We start from the raw sequence: 21,472 nt of genomic DNA, 5'->3' as shown, positions 1-21,472 counted from the left end.
GGATTCGAACCCGCGACCCTCAGATTGTGAGTCGAGCGCCTTATCCACCTGGCCATGCCGGGCACTCATGAGACAGACGGTGGAAAATCTACTTGATTTGTGTCCCACTGTAAAACATAACATGACAAATTGTTATTGTCTATGATTTCATCTTAGTTGTCCGTGTTTTGTATTTTCTATCTAGTTGTACGTTGACATTAGTTTATGAGGTGCGCTAATATTTTTATGAAGAGTAGAGGTTAATTCATTTCTGTTTTCTGGCTAGCGTAGTTAGTCTGTCTTTGTAGTTACCCGAGTTTTGTATTTTCTATCTAGTATAGATTGTACGTTGACATTAGTTTATGAGGTGCGCTAATGTTTTTATGAAGAGAAGAGGTTAATTCATTTCTGTTTTCTGGTTAGCGTAATTAGTCTGTCATTGAATAGCGGAATGTTACTGACTAGGGTAAAGCTGGGAAGCCATAAGGATAATCTTAAAACTCTGTTATGTTGTGTTTGTAGTTTCTTCATGGTCTTATCTGACATACTGTATATAATTTGGCAATCGTATTCTGTTAGTGGTCGAATGAATGTTTTATATATTTTTAGTGTTCGTTTTGAGTTGCATTTTATGCGTTTTCCTGCAATAAGTTTTAAGCAATTACTTTTTGATATGTGTTGCTCATGTGAGGCTTCTATCAAATGTGACTCTAAGAATATTATTATACATTATAATTTCTGCATTTCCTACTTTTAAATTTAATTTTTTGCATTTTTTAGAATGTTTATTTCAACTTTTATAAAAAGCTGTTCCTTGCGTTTTTATTGGGTTAAGTATTACACGCCAATCATTACACTATTGGGTGGAAATGTTCAATGATTTTTGAACTCGCTCTGTTGCTAATAGCGGATTTCTTGATATGCTACAAACAGCGATGTCCTCTGTATAAGCATCTGTCAGTGTTGGTAGGTTTTCTGTATACAGTGGAAGTGTAGATATCTGTCAGTATGGTAAATTTTCTGTATACAGTGTTGTTGTGGGTAGGTTTTCTGTATACAGTCGTAGTAAATATTTTCTCTCTGTCTGCTGATGTGTATGTTAAGGAAAGGTAGACTGTTTTGTTTCTCTATTTCCAGTCCTGTCATCCAACTTTGGTATAATCCAATGCCTGAACAACAGAGCTGAAAAATCTGCGATGAAAAAATCCACCAAAACAGAACGCAAAAACATCATAAAGTGATTTAAACAGAACGGCTATGCCTCTACTTTCATCACCAATTCCTTAAAAAAACCACAACAAAAAGAAAAGCTAAGGAGAACAATATTACAACTATTTACTTCCCCTACGTGCAAAACTCAAACGTATAGACAAAAAAGTTCAACACAGACGTTCACTAGAAACCTTACAAAACAATAATATCTATCCTGATTAAAATTAAACAGAAACCCACTAAAACAAGAAACACAGAAATGCAATCTATGAAATTTCATGTTCCTGTAACGAAACTTACATTGGAGAAAAGGGAAGACAATTCTCAGAACTTAGTCATTGCAGAACATACTAGGTCAAATGAACAGTTGGAATCATCGTCTTAAACAAATTATGGAAAAGAAGAAAAATAAAGGAATTTTTTTACTTCAACATAATGAAACCTTCATTAAACAGAGATTCAGGTCTAGAAATCAGCGGCTTATGGTTGCCATTGGTTGAATCCACACTCAGTTGCTCCACCAGTCAGGACCAGAAACAAACAACCAATCAAATCACGCGCATCTCAGTCCACCTGGATACTATATAAGACCTGCAGTAGCTTGCACAAACTGACCTGTAGACCAAAAGCAGAAGACTTTCTAAACTTCGACCTCTACATCTTAGCTGCAAAAGTAGATTGTATAGCCATCAATATATTTCTACAAGCATTTCTCTAATAGGTAGTAGTCGCCCATTTTAGAGTCAAACTCAATAACAACAAAATACAAAGAAAAACAGCTAAAAGTTTAGCTCGTCATTTAACGTTACCTCCCCTGTAGAACGTCCTTTTTTAGCACTACTTTAAACGTATGTAGAAATGCACTTGTATAAATTTTGAAGGTTACAAGCAATAAAACTGAAGTACAACAATTTACCGTATTTTACTTTGAAACGTTGATCAAATATTAACAAGAATAAAAGCATTATCAGAAAATTGAACAATTAATAATTATTTTTTAAAAAGTTTGTTGCTTTATAATATGTACAAGTATAATAAATATTTTAAACTTTTTATAAAGAAAAGTAGGGATCGATATATCTAGCTAAGTTACGTGTATATCGATCCATACTTGTCTTTATAATTTTTTATTATTATACTCGTTTGTTTCCTTTTTATTAACTATATTTTTGTGCGTGGGACGCGCGTATACCCGATTTGATTTTATTACTCATCAGGATCTCTACCAACCTATTCTCAAATGTAACACATCGTCCGTTATATATATATATATACTAGCATCTGTTTTGGTACAAGAAGGAAATCATTGGAACCTCAGACGGAAGAGTTCGGTGAAAGAATTAGAGCGATAAGATTCTACATTTTTTCTGTGCTCTTGTCTGAAAAAGTTACTTATTACTTATTTATATGAAAATTCGTTGAAATAGTGAAATTTTGATTCACTCTATAAACAAATATATATATAGCGTTTTTGTGGCTTTATATGTACAATAAGCTTTAGTTTTGCTCAGCCAATACTGTTAAATAGTCATTGTTAATATTCAGATATTTTAAAGGTTGTTTTAAACGGACGATTTTTATGAACGCCATTATGCTTCATCGCGATCTTTACATTAAGTACTATATACTACCGTACTTAGTGATAATATAATAGTTTGATAACGTTAGATTTATTAAATACCTCCAGTGACACAGCTGTAAGTCTGTGGACTTATACCTAAAAACTAGATTTCGATACCCGTGGTGGGCACAGCGCAGATAGTCCATTGTGTAGATTTAGGCTTAACTACAAAAAACAAAACAAAAGATTTATCAGATAAAAGCAAAACTATTTTTGAGGCCTGTAAACAGGAATAGAAATCGTTAAATAATTGACAGTAGCCTGTATGTTGAGAAAGTGTTATTCACTATTATTTAATTTTTTATTCACTATTTATATGATTTTTTCTCCCTTTGAAACGCAATCTATTTTTAAATACTATTTTATTATTTTATTTTACTATTTTATTAAATACTATTATTGCTGTGAACGCTTTGTTTTAATTTATAATATCTTTCATTTGTTCTATGTAAGATGGATTTTGCTCATGAACAGCATTTGTGAGTTACTTAAAGGTTACTCTCAACGTCAAACTTTTAAGGAAATGGGGCACCTGTTGGAAATCCCGTTTATGTTTATGCTGTTATATAAAATACTAGAATATCGGCTTTAACAAATAGTGAATCAAAAATTTATTTAATAATGCATATACATTTTTTCCAAGTAAAATGAAATATTAATGCGAATATTCATTAGTAGCATACAGTACTTTTCATAAGTAACTCATAAGGCTCTGAACAATGTTTATAAGAAATTAAAATGCAGAGATATAATTAATTTCCTTCAAGACAAATTTTGTTATAATCTGAATGTATACAGTAACTATACATCATGAAACTAAGAAAATTAGAAAATCCAGTAAAATGTATGGAGTAAGTGTATATACATGAACTAGATATGGTGGCTCTGAAACTGACATACATTAAACTCTGTAAGCTTTAAACATGGGGTTTCTGGAGCAGATAAAACCTTTCTAAATCTCTTTTATGGTAAGATGCCTTTTGCTATCTATTTTGGCGATTTCTATTTACTTAAACATTTCTCACATTTGATCCAGTGAAAATGACAAAAGAAGATTCCCAATTTAATAAGGTTGGCTTGAAATGGTGAGGTGCAACTAAGAATATAACACTTTTTAGATTTTTAAAGTGTATTTAGGTTTAACAAGTCAAGGATGAAATTTCAGTGCGTATTCATTAATCATCATCTGAAAAAAAAAGTGGTGTAAATGTGTTTGGTTTGATACAGTAGGTAAAAGATAGGGAATAGTTCCCATGAACACTGTTTGGTCAAGGAGCGAGCTTAAAGATAATTTAAAGCTGGTTAAGGGATGCCTGGAATCTGATTATGAAAATCAGACAATTGACAATTTGGAAAATAGTTCAGTAATATCTTTCTTATTTTAATATTTATTCAAAACTAATAAGCCAGGTGGACTTCAAATTCCAAAACAATTTGAACAGTTCGGACACCATGCTTGATATGGATGATAGTAAAAAAGTCATACACTTGCTTTTTCAAAATCTAGGCGTAAGTTCCTTAGCAGGAAATTGTTATGAAATCTCTACACTACTCTGGTTATCACTGGTACTTAACGAGTACCATACTTGTTCTACCAATAGCTAGAGGGTAATTGCTAAGGTGTCATTACTTCTTCTTTGACTGGTCAGATATTTAACTATTTAGTAACAAACTCGTTCTTTCAAAGCCAGTGTGAGGAGGTATATAGTTATTAACATGCTCTGGATGCGGCTGGGAATTAACTATTAGCATAATTATTCTTTCAAACGTTTGGAGAACGTTCATATGGAGTTAGTATACTACTAAGGATGTAACTGGTAATTAAATAATAATATAGTAACATCTTTCAACTGCCAAGGGGAGATTGTTATAGAGTCAATAATCTAAATTAAATATAATTATAATTGGTAGATAAAGAGCAAACTGGAAAACCAAAGTTGTTTGTTCTAATAATTTCATTCAAGCTATAAATTGGGGGCCAAAAACGGATTAGAAATAAAATAAAAACATCATTAATTAGTATTATATAAATGAATAAAACCATGGAGTTGCTTTCAAATTAATATTTGTTAGTATTAATTTGGGAAATAATTAAAAGATTTATTTGAATTAGTAGAAACTACATTTATTAAGATGTCCTTTTTATAGTATTCCATGAGTCAAAGACATACGTAACATATCAATTAAAAATATTATTCTTTCTGGCGTATTATTTAATATCTGTAAATTGTGATTTATAACTTTTTAATTAGGATGCAGTGGCCAAGATATAGGGAGTTTGACAGCATTACGTGTTCCACGAAGTTTTAAATTTGAATCACATCATTACTGGACACCTTTTGTATTCTAGAAGTTTAGTTTATAGATTTTTCCAGGTTGATCGAGTGTATAGTGAACGAGTTGAAAAATAGTTACCTTCAAATTTAATATTTTAAATAATATTTTGTCGTCAGGGCTCCTAGCGAGAACTTACTTAACTTTTTATCTTCTACTGCTGTGGAGTTACTAACTAAGATCCGTCTCACATATTTGAGTTGACTTCAAAGAGATATGCATATGCTAAAGTACCTTTTTCATGAATTCTGACACTTTAGTACCTTCTGGTGACATATACAAAATTGGGTCTCGAATTTACATTACAGAGCACCACTCAAGTCAGTTAAGATAGCAAACAGTTATTACTAATTTAAAAAAAGTTCAAAATTGGAAGGCAATAATTAGGTATTCGCTTCTATTGTTTAAGATAAAGTTGTAAGGAGCAACCAAATATAACTACTCATTTATATTACACTTGGTAAAGAATGAGTAATATTAATCAAGATGCAAAATCAGTCACAATTCGAAGAAATGGTTACTTATTACAAGATATAAATCGACCAATAAGCAAGAAAAGCCATTAAAAGACAAAATATTATGTGTGGGTGATATACAGTTCCTAGAAATTTTACATCAAGTGGTTGCAATTATGAAGCAGTTTACAAACTTTTGATGCTAAGCTCACATCGCTCCAGAATTAATATTTTAATTTTAACCAAGTAGGGTTGTGGTTCACGATAGAATAATTATCTAAATCTACCATTATTAAATCATTCTCACTATCTAGTCTACCTTCGCATTTTGATCCAAACATTTTATTCATTTTATATGATTTTGTATTTCTATATAGATGCAACTCAATCTGAGAATCCATACAACATACTTTTTGCTAACTTCTTGATTCATAAAAGAGCAAAGTATCGAACTTAATGTTGAGGCATTTTGTTGTACTTTATCTTCCTTTCCTGTTTATCAACAGATAAACATATGTTTTCACTATTCGTATTTTGACAGATCGTTTGAAATAGGCCATTTTAGAAACTGAACTCATATATAGGGTTCCGCTCTTATGGTTACTAATGCACAAAGTTTGATTTCATTTATCTAAAATAATATGTCGGATTTATACTTCTTTGAGTAGGAATGTGTGTCGATCCGAACCAACAGTGCCGTATGCTATAAAACAAACAACTTTCATTTTATGTTTCGTTTTTATAGCCCAGTTTCACGTGTTTAGCTCGTTCTGTACCAGTAAAACATAAATAGCTCAGTTTGGTTTCTGTCATTGGCATTGGACATCTGTTTTCCCTATTATCTTGGAGTAACTTAATTCAGATTTTTTAAACGGTAAACTATCTTAAGAAGTGTTTATATCAGTCAAAATAATTTATCTTAGAAGTAAATTCCAAGACATGTTTGGAAACTTGAGTATACATTGATTAAATTTTTCATGAAGCCCATGTATCTATTGCTATCTACTAATCAAAACTGACTTTCAAAAAAGGAGAATGACATGAAAATGTGCTTCGGGAAGTGAATACTCTAGGGTCTTGAGGGTCATGTTCAACAGGGTTGTTCAAAATATTTAAACTAGCATCATTCAATTTAAAATACGGGCTCTGTGTCAAAAGCACACATTGGCAAACATATATATATATAAAAGTAGTTCACTTTCACCTTTATTAGGAAGAGAATATCACGTTATTAAGTGTTTGGAACATCCTCATACTATCAAAACCTTCAACAACACGGATTCTAGAAGAAATATATCAATTTCCATCTCCATCCCTGTTATGCAGAGCAGTTTAGCATAATAAACGTTTTTTTTTTTGTTATTTATGGAAATAACACCAAAAATGTACCATTTTACAGAGCTTATAATTTTCACACTTGGTTATTTACAGAAAAAATCTTACTAATAACTTACCATTTTGTCAAATTTCACCAATGTCTACCTATTATTTTGTAACATATTTTTTTAACATACTTACATAGATTGATAAAAGCTCCCGATCAAACCTGTGTTCTTAAACTTATTAAAAACACTTAAACAAATGTTAAAGACTAAATCGCGACAACCAGCATCAAGAGGTGCATGATATAGCTAAAGTCTAAAAAGATGCACTAATGTAGAGGTTACGTGACTTTATTAACAAATATCTCTTTCAATAACTTGTTAGTTTTCATATTTACAATCCATATGTTATAGCTGCGCCACCTGGTGTCATCGGATTTATTATACATAATTTTTTGTGTTCAGTTATTTAATTTACAGTAATTTGAAAATGATCAATAATTTCTATTAATCTATCAAAAATCGTTAAAATATATAAGTAAATTTTATGTTCAGGTTTAAGGAGAAAAGTAAATATATTTAGATTTTTGTAGTCGCTTTGAAGACATTTCCACAAAAAGAAAATTCATAAAAGATAGGTAGAATCCTAAATTTTAAACCTAAACGGAATCTTATGCGCACATGGGCTAAAGGGTAAAGTCAGAAACCTCATAGGATTTACGTATAGCTATCCCAATGTTGAACTACTAACTAGACGGAAGATAACCGGACAACAACACCCACAATCAGAGTGCGCTGTAACCAATAGGCCTCGAAAGAAGAACGAGACGGTTACATATTTCTTTTTTTTTTTTACAGAAGAAACATTAGTTCGTCACGTCAGTTTAAAAATACAAAAATCTTTCAGCACTTGCGAATAGATTTGTTAGCGTGAAATTCTTGGGTGATTAAACTACTATACATGACAGATTTCATTATACGGTGTTAAAAAACAACAATAAAGAAAACTTCAATCCAGTAAGGTGTAAATTGTACTTGCGGTGGATAAAGTTACTAAGTCACTATTGACATACGTGTAAGAACTAATATTTTATATAATTCCTATTCTAGACGTTACTGTATCTTAATATCTTTGCTTCATCCGGTACAAATGAATTAACTATTGGTGTTCATACTATGCATATGGAATTAGTCTTGATTTTTTTCGGATTAGAAGATTTAGAGCATTAACTTAAAAATTATATCAGACCTTATCTACCTACATATGATATTAATATCAAATTCTAATCATATAAGCAAAACACACTAAAGTAATAATAATTTTAGAAGTTTTGAATTGCTTAGGGCCATTTAAGGTCAATAATGTTATTGTATGTTAATTGAAATAATTGTTAAGAAAACAAAATTTATTTAGATTATTTCATTCTAACTTAAATAAATTTACTGGTGACTGAAAAAGTTGAAATCAAAACTAACATTACTTGGTAGTACATTAAGTACTAGCTGGTCTTCGTGATGACAGTGGCAGTTTTATTAAAAGTGTAAGTTGAGAAATTTTGTTGCAATTTCTGATGTTCAATCCAAAGCTAAACTATAACTTTTCTTGGAATTTTTAACATTTTATGACAGATGAAAATTAGGACTTTTGTTAAAATTTATGCTCAATCCGAAACTAATTGGACAATTGATATACGTCTTGGTTATAGTTATCTTCGTTTTGATTACACGTTTAATTCGATATTTGATATTACAAGTATTAAGGTATCATAGGTTAAGAGACAATGCTTCCATTTCGCAAATTTTCTAACATCACGTGCGTGTTTTTACGTTCAAATCCTTATACCTCTGTACAGTATGTATGATGATTTATAACATTAAAGTACTTAGTTCATATTAAGTTACGTTTATATTAGAATCAATACAGTTTCAGTATCAAAAGTAGATTCTGTTATGCCAGATTTTGAAAAAAAAATGCTGTAGAAAATATGTTTTTGTTTGTTTTAGCATAACGGTATCTAATAACTTATCTACACACTGTCCACTGCAGGGAATCGAACCCTGGATTTTACCGCTGGCCCCTGGGGAACAACAAAGCCAGTCGCTTTCTATCATTATTATTATGAAAATTATTATATTTTATTTTGATTATTTCAATATGTTTATTTGTACTATTAGGTTTGCTATAATTATAATTTTCCGGATTCTTATTTAAGTTATTATGATAAATAATGAGAGTTTGTGTGAAAATTATAATTATTTGATAATGTTATAAGAAAGGCATGTATTTGGTGGTATTAATTAGAACGACACCGTATGCGATATATGGGCTAAACGACCAGAGCAGAGACCTCAAGGTTCGCCCATAATTATCTCTAACGTAAAACTGTTGGTCAGCAGCACCATGGGGTTTTATAATTAGAAAGCCGCAAAACACCAACTTCTGGGGGAATTAATGATTTACAGTATCAGCCAATTAATCAACATTTGTACTCTAAGCTAACTGGTGGACTGATATATATATCAAGATTATATACGCCTCGTTTGAGTTCTAGGTCGTTGACATTACTTGAAAATTAACAACTGCTCAAATTACAATGAATAGACTTGATAAAAGTTCTGCAATGCAATTTGGGTTTAGTAGGCTGCAGAGAGAGGGGACTGCATCTACTAGAAGGAGGTACCTAGAGAACACTCGATGCAACAAACCTATGACAGTCGTATGAAACATCAATGCCTACTTAACTACGTGACCTACGCTGCCATGATAAGGTATTTGTAAAGGATATTTTCTTTGTGTGTGTGTGTGTGCGAAACACGATGAAAACCTATCGAAAGAAAAATTTATTCTATAGCTTCCAGAATTTTCTTCTGACAATATTAATATCACCTTGCAGGAAATGGACCACTTAGTCGAACGTATGTTTACGTGTTTCAAAGAATTATTTTCAAAGGTACTTCTAAGAAGTTACGAGTGACAGCAAAGAAGAATATATAATAATATGTCAACCACACTACATCTACCAACGTGCCCTTTCGCTCAAAACCAGAGCTCATCAGACTGTGTGGATACGACAAACATGAATGATAATAATAGATATAAATAAATAAATAATCGGTGTTAAAATTAGAATAAAATATATAATGCTGTGTTATTAATTCTTACCATAAAAAACTGATTTGTAAGTGTATTAACTAAATGTGATAATAAATGAGGTTGAGGCGCTGCTTTTGTCGCCTATTTCATGAACAATAACTGTTTTAGTGTGAAAAACATTAAGTATTTAATTGTTAAGTAAGTTTCAAGTATTACCAATTTTATTTAAATCATTTACAAATCAGAAATGGGTTAAGGATCAATAAGAAACTAACATTTGTTTATTTTTAACACCAGTTATTTATCATTTTATTTGTAGCAACTTTACTATCATTCACAATAACTGGCGATTCAGCAAGCTAGTCGTCTTTTTCGCTGATCGGATTAAGCAATCACATCCTCAACACGAGAAAAACACATTAGTAATTCTAAGAATATGTAATAACATGTCAACCACACTACCCCTGCCATATCCTTGTCATTATAAAATGACTTCCTAATATGAGGTTTTTCTAAACCATCATGTTTTAAAACGCAATTAACAACAATATTGCAAAGTATTCAATAATTTTTGTTTGCTAAATGCGGTGTATAAGAAAAAAATGCCAATGAAAATTAAAAGTACACTAATGAAACAAAATACATGTATGCTACTAATAAGTAAGGAAAAAGTTAAGTTCGTTTGTTTGTGTAAACATATACATTAGATAGGACTTTAATTAGTATATTAATTGTTTAGTTCGGACCTTACGTATTTAACCATAGATAATGTTGAAAAAAACTAACGCTACTACAGGAGAAGGAAAAACTAACTGCACTGATATGAACCAAATTAATCCCGCATCAAAGCGTTCTTAGAAAATCATGAGTTGAAATACTACTCTAACACAAACTAAAACAAGAAACAGATCACTGTTTCTGTCAGTGTAATATCTAACTGATATTAGGTCAATTTATTTGTTTGTTTCGTATATTCGCGCAAAATTACACACGGTTATCTGCGATAGTTGTTCCTAATTTTGAACTGATATATTAGAAGAAAGGTAATTGGTAGGTAATAAAACCATGCCCATAGCCAACATTTGGGCTATTCTAGTCGAATAGTGGTATTTCACCATTACTCGTACAACACACCCACTGACCCAAAGTGTGAAGTGTGATTTAACGGCAAAAGAACACGAACTATGTTCCCTCGGATTCACTGGCCGGCATACTAACCAGTAGGCCACGTATAGCCCATCTAGATAGAATCATACTTCCTGTTGTTGTAGACTCTATTCTGAACTAGTACAGATCACTCTTCTTGTTGCTGTACACTCTATTCTGAACCGTGTGACGGATTTACTATTATATTTTAATTTTAATATCGATGTTTGTTTAAATTAATTTATATTTAGAAATGTGCACAACTTATACTGTTAAATCTGTATTACGAAACTCACGACTATTCTCTAAAGTTGTAGAAGATTCTCGAGTGTAAGAATCAACAATATACGGGTGTACGTAAACGCTGTTGTTAGCGTCAGTATTGTTACGTAAAACTGAAAATTCGAGAAACTCTCCACACGGCTATAAATATAACCAACGCGACGCGCCAAAAAAGTATCTATTATTCGGTTGCTGTATTTGGTGTGCTATAAACTTCGTAAGCTATAACTGTGGTTAACGCTTATTAATCGGGATACTTCAGATATATTGACCAGGAACGTTTGAAATTTCGAACATTACAAATCATTCAACTCAATTGGATTCACATTGGATATTAGTACTTTTACGAAAACGTTACCTAACGTCACCAGTAGGAAAAAATAATCGGCGTGTGATCAATGAAGCCGACAGAGCTAGCTATCTCCCTATTAAATGAATTGTACCTTCGTCAACTCGAAATTAACTCGCTTATCATGAACCCTCGATAAGATATCAAGGAAGTTCCAGACTAGAAAGAAGGCTTTATATTGTTTGTAAGTTTGTGAAACTTTTGTATATAAATCATTGTTTGTAATAACTATTTGTAATAACCGTTATTATGAATTTTATTATTCTTTGTGTAATAAAATATATTTGTTTGTTTGTAATTAAGCATAAATCTACACAATGGGCTGTCTCTGCTCTGCCAACCACGGGTATCGAAACCAGGATTCTAGCGTTGTAAGTCCGCAGACATACCGCTGTGCCATTGGGGCAAATATATTTGTATTAAAAGAAAAAGAAATATGTGTATATCAATCTTGTTGGCAAATATCACAAATTGGAGTTACATCGGCATTTATTTAACTATTAAATTTATATTATCACTTAGCTCAATTTCAGACCATTCGAAATTGTAATACATAACAACTAGTACAGATCATACTTCTTTTTGCTGTAGTCTCTATTCTGAACTAGCACAGATCACACTTCTTGTTGCTGTGAACTCTATTCTGAACTAGTATAGACCACACTTCCTGCTGCTGTAAACTCTATTCTGAACTAGTACAGATCGTAATTCCTGTTGCTCTATACTCTATTCTGAACTAGTATAGATCGTAATTCCTGTTGCTGTATACTCTATTCTGAACTAGTATAGATCATACTTCTTGCTGCTGTAGACTCTATTCTGAACTAGTACAGATCACACTTCTTGTTGCTATAGACTCTATTCTGAACTAGTATAGATCACACTTCTTGCTGCTGTAGACTCTATTCTGATTTAGTACAGATCGTAATTTCTTTTATTATAGGTTCAAACAGGAATTAACATAGATTGTACTTTAGTTTACAGTACAGCTGTAACTGAGCTAGAACAGATTACAGTTTCTATACCATAGGCTTTAGTTAAAGCTAGAACGACTCAAGCTCTTGCTGTTGTAGGCGCAAACCAGAACTCGGATAAACCATATTTGCGTTTTTCGTATACTCTAACGGAACTAAGGTGGATCATAGTTCCTTTGTCTTAGGCTTTAGTCAAACTAGAATAGCTCATGACTCTACAGTTCTTAGACGAAATCGGAACTAGGAGGATCAAACTCCGGAGCACAGATTTTCTTCATGGATGAATTTACTCCCGGCCAAGAGACATTTTTGTTGATTTCATTTTATTATAATATGTATAATAACCAGTAGGGGATTCAGGAGCAGGGTCCAAGAGATACAAAAAAAATGAAGGAAACAGTAAAACATTAGATAAAATTAAAAGATAGAGATGCAAATAATGGCAATATTATATTTAATTGTTTAATGGGATCAGTTATGTTCATATTACTGTATGGAAGGGAATCTTGATCGACTGTAACGTGTACAATGTTGAAGATAGCCGTAAAAGATCCTCTCTTTCAAAATATTATGATCGATTTAAAACCCACTACTGAAGGAGCTCTTTTCATCGATATGACTATCAAACACTACGCTTCTAGCCTATAAATAAACAGCGCTTTATATAACTTGATTACTTGTATAACTTCAAAATCCTGATTTTAACAATCGGTTCCACAAATGAAGGGAAAATGTTCTCAGTGGTAGCAGAAAGTGTTGGTTATTCTGATTTCTTATTGCTAATTTTCCAATAGAATTAGCCAGTAAAATACCAATGGAGAATGTCAGGAAATTGAACCTAGATTTAAAATTTCAAAAATTCTTCAGCTTCTCACATAGGGGCTAGCCCCCTCTCAGAAATCGTTTAGATTCCCCATTTTGTAAATCCTGGATCCGCCCCTGATAATAATGGCGAAAATAATTTCAGTTTCTAAGGCTTAATTTAGATAAATTCAATTATTTCGTCCTTTAATCTTTTTTCTTTATTTTCTGCCAAAAATAGGTTGCACTGTTTTCCTTATTGTACACCACTCTTTACACACTCTATAATCACACTAACTACATTAACCCCTCATATGTCAGTATCCACAGAGAAACAGAATTATACATACACATCCATCTAGTTATCCACTCATCCATTCTTACTCAGCTACTTAACTGGATGAATAGTCAGTAGTTTTATTGAAAAATAAGAAAGAAAGAAAACTGGATTTTGTATATTATTGATCATAAGGTTCAATTTTATACATCCAGTGAGGTCTAATTTGTTTTATTTCATCATTTATTTATATTTTTTATTTATCTTTATCTATTGAAGCAGTTGGAGCCGCGAAAATAGCTTAAAATATTGATAAACAATAAAAGTGATGACCGGTTTAAATGCAACTTGTACTCGTATCCTAGGCCTACACAGATACAGGCGATATTTTTCCAACTATATTTTTGGTCAGGCTCAATTTCTATCAATAAATGTAATTTGTTTTCAATAACTACGGAATCCTTGCACTTTTATGCGTTATTTGAATAATAAAATTTTTACTAATACACACAAATAAACAACTTTGTCTTCGCAAAGGGTGTAACTTATCGTACTCACTGACCTTAACTATCCATACCTTATGTCGTCTCATATAAGAATATTCCTGTAGTTTTCAAACTGAGATAAAATTTCTGTGCATCTCTGTTTGCTCTTATGGTCCCCATTCTTCTTGCTGATTCGATTGTCCCGGAATCACTTTTTTAGAATTCAGATTTTATTTGTAACTCATATTAGTCAATTATATTATCTACTTCATAATATGATCAAAATGTACCCACCACAAAAGGTAACATTTTCAGCCATGTTTTCTTCATCCCAACGCTTCTTGTGAGGTCATGCTGCTGAGTTTGAGTTAAGTCTACACATGCGCATTTTGATTGCCGACAAATAGGTTTTAACCTATCTGTGTTTCTACATTTCTTCTCTCTGAATGTTTTCCTGCTTTGTTTATAAGAAACACTGAGTACGTGTGCAACAACAACAACAACCAAGCTTGTCTTCACATCAGGGAGGACATAACCAGCTTTTAAGAAAGAGATCTGATGCATTCCGAATAGATTCACCGTGACCAAAAAGGTCAGCGAGTTTTAACTTTCAAATCGTGAACATCTGTACAAAAGCTTTATGTTGAGTTCATCTTTAACTTTATGTCTCCTCTTGGACTGCACAAAGCTCGACCTACAATGAGCTTGAGATTTCAATTTGCAGGAAACAACAACAACAAAAAAACATCACATATAGGAGAGACAAGCAAAAACTAATAGATGGGAAATGAGTCATTGAAGATATCTTAATGGATTGAAAGAGTATTGAGAATAAATGTTTAACCCACATTCGCTAGCCTAACAGGTGAAATAAATTTAGCTTAGCATCCATAACTTCCAAAATCGAAAGTGTTATTCTTAATGAAAAATAGCAAAATAATAGAAACATTAAACATTATCAATATGATAATTATCATAATATATATATATGCGTATAGTTAGCAGATAATAATAACTCTTATTTAATCTTCAGTTCCAAGCATATGAACAATTATTGAAATTCTTAAAATACACAAGAGAGAGAGAGAGAAGAAAAAAGAGGAACCAATTCAAGCCCATAAAAGATGGAATGATGATTGTTCATGATATGGAGTTTGAGGGTTAGGAAATGTGGTTATGACGCCTACTGGTCTATAAAACAGCGAACAACGTACTATTTAGACACATAAAAACCTTGAGGATACGTCTCAGTTTTAGTTGGTATAGACGTGTTTAGAAACAAGTGGCAGTCATGGAGTCGGCCCAGCTTGGCACTCTGGAGTTGTGTGGTCTGGGCAAATGTCTTTCCGCGAAAGCTGTGATTCCGCGAAACGAATAAGTGGTAGTTCTCGTGTTCCATTTATCATAAATACGAGGAACGTGAATAACAGCTAATAGCACCACCCGAGTTCTTTGTTCAACTTAATGATACTCTTTTTAATGTGAACCGTAGTGAAAAGAAAAAAACAACTAAGATGTAAAGTCATGCAATAAAAGACACCAATAACATTTTTAGAACATACAAACTTGTTAAAATTTAAGTTAACATAACAAAAATGTTTGCCAGATTAAGGGATAATCTGCCTTGAAAAGTCTCCTGTCCTATCTAAGCTTGTTTTCTCTCATTTCTTTCTTTTTCTAGATTAGATCATCATTTTCGTTGTGTCGTTTCTAGTACTGAGATTTAGTAGAAAAAATCCAGTGCTGTTCTATTGGTATAATAAAAATTCCAGTGCAGTTCTATTGATATAATAAAAATTCCAGGGCAGTACTTTTGATATAATAAAAACTCCCGTGCAGTACTATTTATATAATAAAAACGCCAGCGCAGTACTATTGATATATTGGGGCCCGGCATGGCTAAGTGGTTAGGGAATTTGACTCGCAATCTGTGGGTCGCGGGTTCGAATCACCGTCCCACCAAACATGCTCGCCCTATCAGCCGTGGGGGCATTATAATGTGACGCTCAATCCCACTATTCGGTGGTAAAAGAGTAGCCCAAGAGTTAGCGGTTGGTGGTGATGACTAGCTGCCTTCCCTCTAGTCTTACACTGCTAAATTAGGGACGGCTAGCACAGATAGCCCTCGTGTAGCTTTGCGCGAAATTCAAAACAAACAAACTATTGATATAATATAAACTCCAGTGCAGTGCTATTGATATAATAATACTTTGTGATATTCTCTTGCTTTAGTTTTTACAATCATTTTCATTGCTGAGCAATGAATGTAAAGCGCCATTCATTAGTTTAGTTAAGACAAACACACACGTTTTTTAAAACATCCAATTATTGTTCAGATCTTAACTTAGCAACTCCACCCTCAACATGCAGAAATTGTAATTAATCTTAAGTGAAAGTGCGTCTACAATTTGTTACTCAAGAAAAGCTAGCATTCACTGTTTCTAAAACTTTCATATACAAAAAAATGACTAAAATACTTTAAATGTTAAAATTTTTATTTTATTTTTTTGCACAACCTGTTAGATAATATGAGCCTACAGAGCCCGTGTGGATGTATATCAGAATGTTTAAATCATTTGTTAGACAGTGGTTGGCTCGTAGTTCACTGAGAAAAAGGTTGACGGTAACAGAAACGTGGATTACAATTTACACATCCAGTGCCGTCTGTTTATATGTAACTTTCCGCTGCTTATATTACGCGAATATATGCATATGATTGAACCTGGCAAATAGGTTTTCCTTTATGTCGAACTGAAATGTTACTAGCTTTACAAGGCTAAGTAACGGATAAAGTTTCTATAGTTTGAATTAGCTTATAGAGAATTCTATATGTTTGAAAATATGCTTCTATTGGAATCAACGGGTAAAATTATGTAGAATTAATTATGCAATGAAATGTGAAAAGTTTTCTATACAAATTCAATGTGCATGTGTGTGTGTATTGAGGGTCTATAGGCCAATGTCAGAGACATACAACACTTTGCTTATGTGTTACTAACGTTTTAGTATATGTCAGACGCTTCCTCATGAATTTTGTCACAACTAAAGTTAACTCTGTCGTTGATTATTAGACGCACCCAAACCTTGTAGAAAGTGGTGGTGGAAAATCCCAGTAATTCATTTTTAATTAAGATCAAAGATACATATTTTCTTTAAATGCATCAAAACTACCGATGTAATCAGGTGGACTGATCCAAAAGATGGAAGTGATAAGCAAGGTTCACCCACATACCCAACATTTACAGTTATATTGGAAGTGTTTAGCTATTAATCACTGAGCCGTCAAAATGAATTAGCGGATATCCGTTTCAACACAAGTACACATTGAAGGAGACGCGGAAAGCTTATATATGTATAATACACCTCATTCTACAACTGAATAAATTTTTATTGCTCTCGCATGTGTACTCTGTTCCTTTAATCATGTGTATGTGTTATATGAGTAAAGTGTTTTTAACGTGTGATATATTCATGTTAACAACATAACATTTATTTTCTCAAGGATTTTTTTGGCAGTGAAATAAATAGAGTAACGTTATTTATAGACACCAATTGCTTGAAAGATTTTGACCTCCGTGACATTTCTGACTTCTTACTCTTAACTTCCCACCATATATGAACAAGCTCTTAGTATGGAGTGCATAACGATACCAGTGTTTAAATTTTTAGGAAGTTATTACCGCACCTCATTTATTCTTGGATGGATTTAAATGAAACACTTTCATACAATGGCAGCTGAATCTTAATAGTTTTTGAAGCACCAAATATAAATTTTTCATGAATAATTATTTATACCTTTATCAAATGATCTGTCTACCTAACCTTTATTTTCATTTGTCTGTTCGCACTTGCCACACTAAATGTTTTCTAGCTTAATCCTATTCTAAAAGTGACATGTGCTTTTCAAGTATTACAATGATGTTTAAAAATCAGTGTTACAAAATATCATCAACACTGGAGAATGACAAAAATTTAAAATAAACTGGTATGACAGAATTCTGGTCAGTGGCCCCATTTCAGCAAAATCTTGGGAGGAGGAGGCAAAGTGGAACCCTAATTTCTACAGAATACATGAAACTGTTAATGATGTAGCACGTTTCAGAGTTAGTACGTCAACTGTAACAACTACGTAAGAGCCAGGAGGTTATGAGGAATACTGACAACAACGAAAGAAATATGGAACTTTCGACTTTGTATATATTTAGTATTTCCTATAAACATAAGCCACAGACCAGACATTTTACATTTATAAAAACAAAACAAAAAACAATAATAAGGCTTTACTCAGACGACTGTCCCCCAGCACTCCCTGTTGGTACCACTGGTTGTGGTTGCAAACTTATATGTGGTATTCAGGTACACTGATATCTAACACGCAGCCACAAGATTTTGCAAAAATATAGGTTGAGAAAATGTTATGTATGGAATATTTAAAACGGAAAACAAACAAACACAAGTGAACAAATAAATAAAATCTTTATTCATAATAGTGGGATACTTAACTCAAAATTAAATGACTTCTTACTTTCCCTAATACTTCTCAAAAGTTGCTGTAGTAGGCGAGATTTCCAAGTACTTCTACACAGGACATGGACAGAAAGATTAAAGAAATGCTACATTCTCGAGTCAGACAAAGAAGTCGTAGATTACCTTCGTCAACAAATAACATACACAAGGTTAAGAATATTCAACTGATACCAACATATAATGTTCATGTTACATATCGAGAGAGGTTTGTCTGCCTCCAGGGAGTGGAAACAGTTACAGGATCAAACTGCTACAAGTTGCCATGAGATATCTGCTGTGGAATATAACCTAGATCTAAACAAATGGATTAATACATGTTCACGACCTTTCGATATACGATTTGCAAGGATATCATTAATTATGCACAGAAAAAATTACTTCAGTTATTTAAATTGTGCCATATATATCACCACATCTATTTATATACATCTATATTTTGTCTTATATGCTGAACACGGGAAGAGATGCATCTTGCATCAGTAATTATTTTAGCCTCGAGTAAATATTATGTCCTACTTAAAGTCATTATTTGGCAGGAAAAAAAAAGTACATTCGCTTTTACGTCGTCCTTCCGTAAATGTGCGATGTGATTTTGAAAAAATTGAAGCCTCATTGAGTTCACTGGCGAGGATGAGAAGAGGAGAGGTCACAATTCCTTTAACCATTACAAACAAAAGTTTGTGATAATATATATATGCATAAAATTTGACTCTACTGATAGATCAGTACTTCGTGTGAATAATGCTTATATGTGAATATGAAAAAATATAGCTTAGTCCTTTGCCTGTCAGTCACCATTAAAGCTGATAGAATACAAGAAGACTCACTCATTCATATGCAGCAATGCATTACTTGTGCAATATCGTCAAGGTTTTTATTTTATTTTTTGAGGTTTAAAATTGTGTTCGCACAAATGTTTGTGAGATGACATAAGGACTTTATTCGGACATCTCATCGGAGCACGTGCTTATCACATGGCATAATCCTTGGTTGCACTGAATTTATTCTTCAGTTCAAATGATCGAACTTTTAATTAGACTTCCCAGAAGCTTAGAAGTCTTATTTAAAAGTGAACGCTTAGGGCATGCACTTCTATGAAAGGAATATGATGCGACGTTTTAGAACGATTACAGAAAACCTCGAATGTATATCAAGCCCTACTTCGCTATAGAACGATGCAATTATTCTTTCACGATTAAAAAATATAATAAATTGAATACAACCTTCAAGCAAAGTCGATTGGTCAGTACATTTGTCGTTCCCTCCCCCTCTCTTACGTTGAACTTCCATCCCTGTATGATGTAATAATAAAGAAATATTTGCTTGCTGGGGTCGCCGGCGAGGATGACAAGGGTTTGAGGATTAGAAGAGGAGGTGTAGCATACTTTCAGTCATTAGAAACAAAAGTTTATGTTAATGTATGCATGAAATTTTGCTCTACTGATTAAATCAGTATTCATGTGAATGCCACTTTATAAAAGTAGACTCATTACATGCACATGGATCACTAACCGTGGAAATCTAGAAGCAAGGAAGTTCTCTCTTCTCGCTCGTAACGTGAGTTCATTTGTTAAAAAATATATATTATTTCAGAACCTTAGGCAATTTAATTCCATAACTTAGAAAGTCTTTAGCGTATTTTCGTCTCCTGAATCACTTGCGTGAGTGATTAGTATTTTATTTTTAAGTAGACAAATCACGATTTCGAATTTTTTATTTAATCAATGTTAATTTAATTAACTAAGATTCGGTATTTAAGGCAACTTTATAACTACGTCATTTCTTCTGATTATCTAAATCAGTTTAGAGTAAAGATAGTGTAAAAACAAGCTTAAAGAGAAAGTATCGTCCATTTTTAGAATGCAGATCGCACTGAATCACATATTCCTAAACTCAAAATATAAATCTTAACTATCTGTGCAATCTAACCAAACATATTTATATTAGATTCTTTATATATATTGTTAAATAGCTGCAACTCATAAATTAAGAGCGTTGCATGTTAACAGTACATAATATATATATATATATATATATGTGTGTATTATGTATTGTTGGCGAAGTTATAACTCATCACATAAATGAGGGGATATTGGGTGTGTTTTCAAGGGCAATACCATACTTTAAAGTCCTAACAAGTATATTTTTCTTTAACTATCGTGTTGCTGGCTATAAAATATTTTTTAGTAAATCTTGTGACAAGAAAGCCCAAAATTTTGTTTGCAATTTGAAGTTGTTTACATGACTGAAAGATAAGCATGAAAAGGTATTCATAACCGTATTTTAAAATGTATAAGAACTTTAATGTAGATAAATTGATTTGCTACATTTCAAAGTTTAGAAATGATTAGTTCTAATGTATAAATTTAACTCTAATGTGTATCGAACTTGATCTTAGGTAAGGCTATAAAAATATGTACAATTAAAAGCTGCAGGAATGATTATTTAGGGATTCTGAAATACTGTTTTTTGCCTAAAAGATTTGAGTTGTTAAAGTTTCTAGTGCTAAGAATTTCTTCTGTAAGGGTGAGTAACATACTTTATTTAATGAAGTATTCTATAAGGGTGAGTAACATACTTTATTTGATGAAGTGTTGTGGAAGGGTGAATAACA

The 21,472-nt window shown here is 32.4% G+C and overlaps 1 protein-coding gene across 2 annotated transcripts in view; it reads left to right on the top strand.

The window, feature by feature from the left end:
- Positions 1-21,472, top strand: part of LOC106464483 (zwei Ig domain protein zig-4-like) — a 34,647-nt gene that overhangs the window by 1,229 nt on the left and 11,946 nt on the right. Inside the window, exon 1 of one of the 2 annotated variants that reach the window (XM_022392201.1) lies at positions 20,208-20,415. The exons of the other annotated variant lie outside the window; for it this stretch is intronic. The gene's annotated coding sequence lies outside the window, so the exon portion shown is untranslated. Of the gene's footprint in view, positions 1-20,207; positions 20,416-21,472 lie in introns of those variants that run through there. 2 annotated transcript variants of the gene reach the window in all.

This window comes from Limulus polyphemus, unplaced genomic scaffold (assembly GCF_000517525.1).
Source record: "Limulus polyphemus unplaced genomic scaffold, Limulus_polyphemus-2.1.2 Scaffold1664, whole genome shotgun sequence".
Taxonomy (NCBI): domain Eukaryota; kingdom Metazoa; phylum Arthropoda; class Merostomata; order Xiphosura; family Limulidae; genus Limulus; species Limulus polyphemus.
The sequence above is the reverse complement of the archived record's forward strand: the minus strand, read 5'-3'. Positions and strand labels throughout refer to the sequence as shown.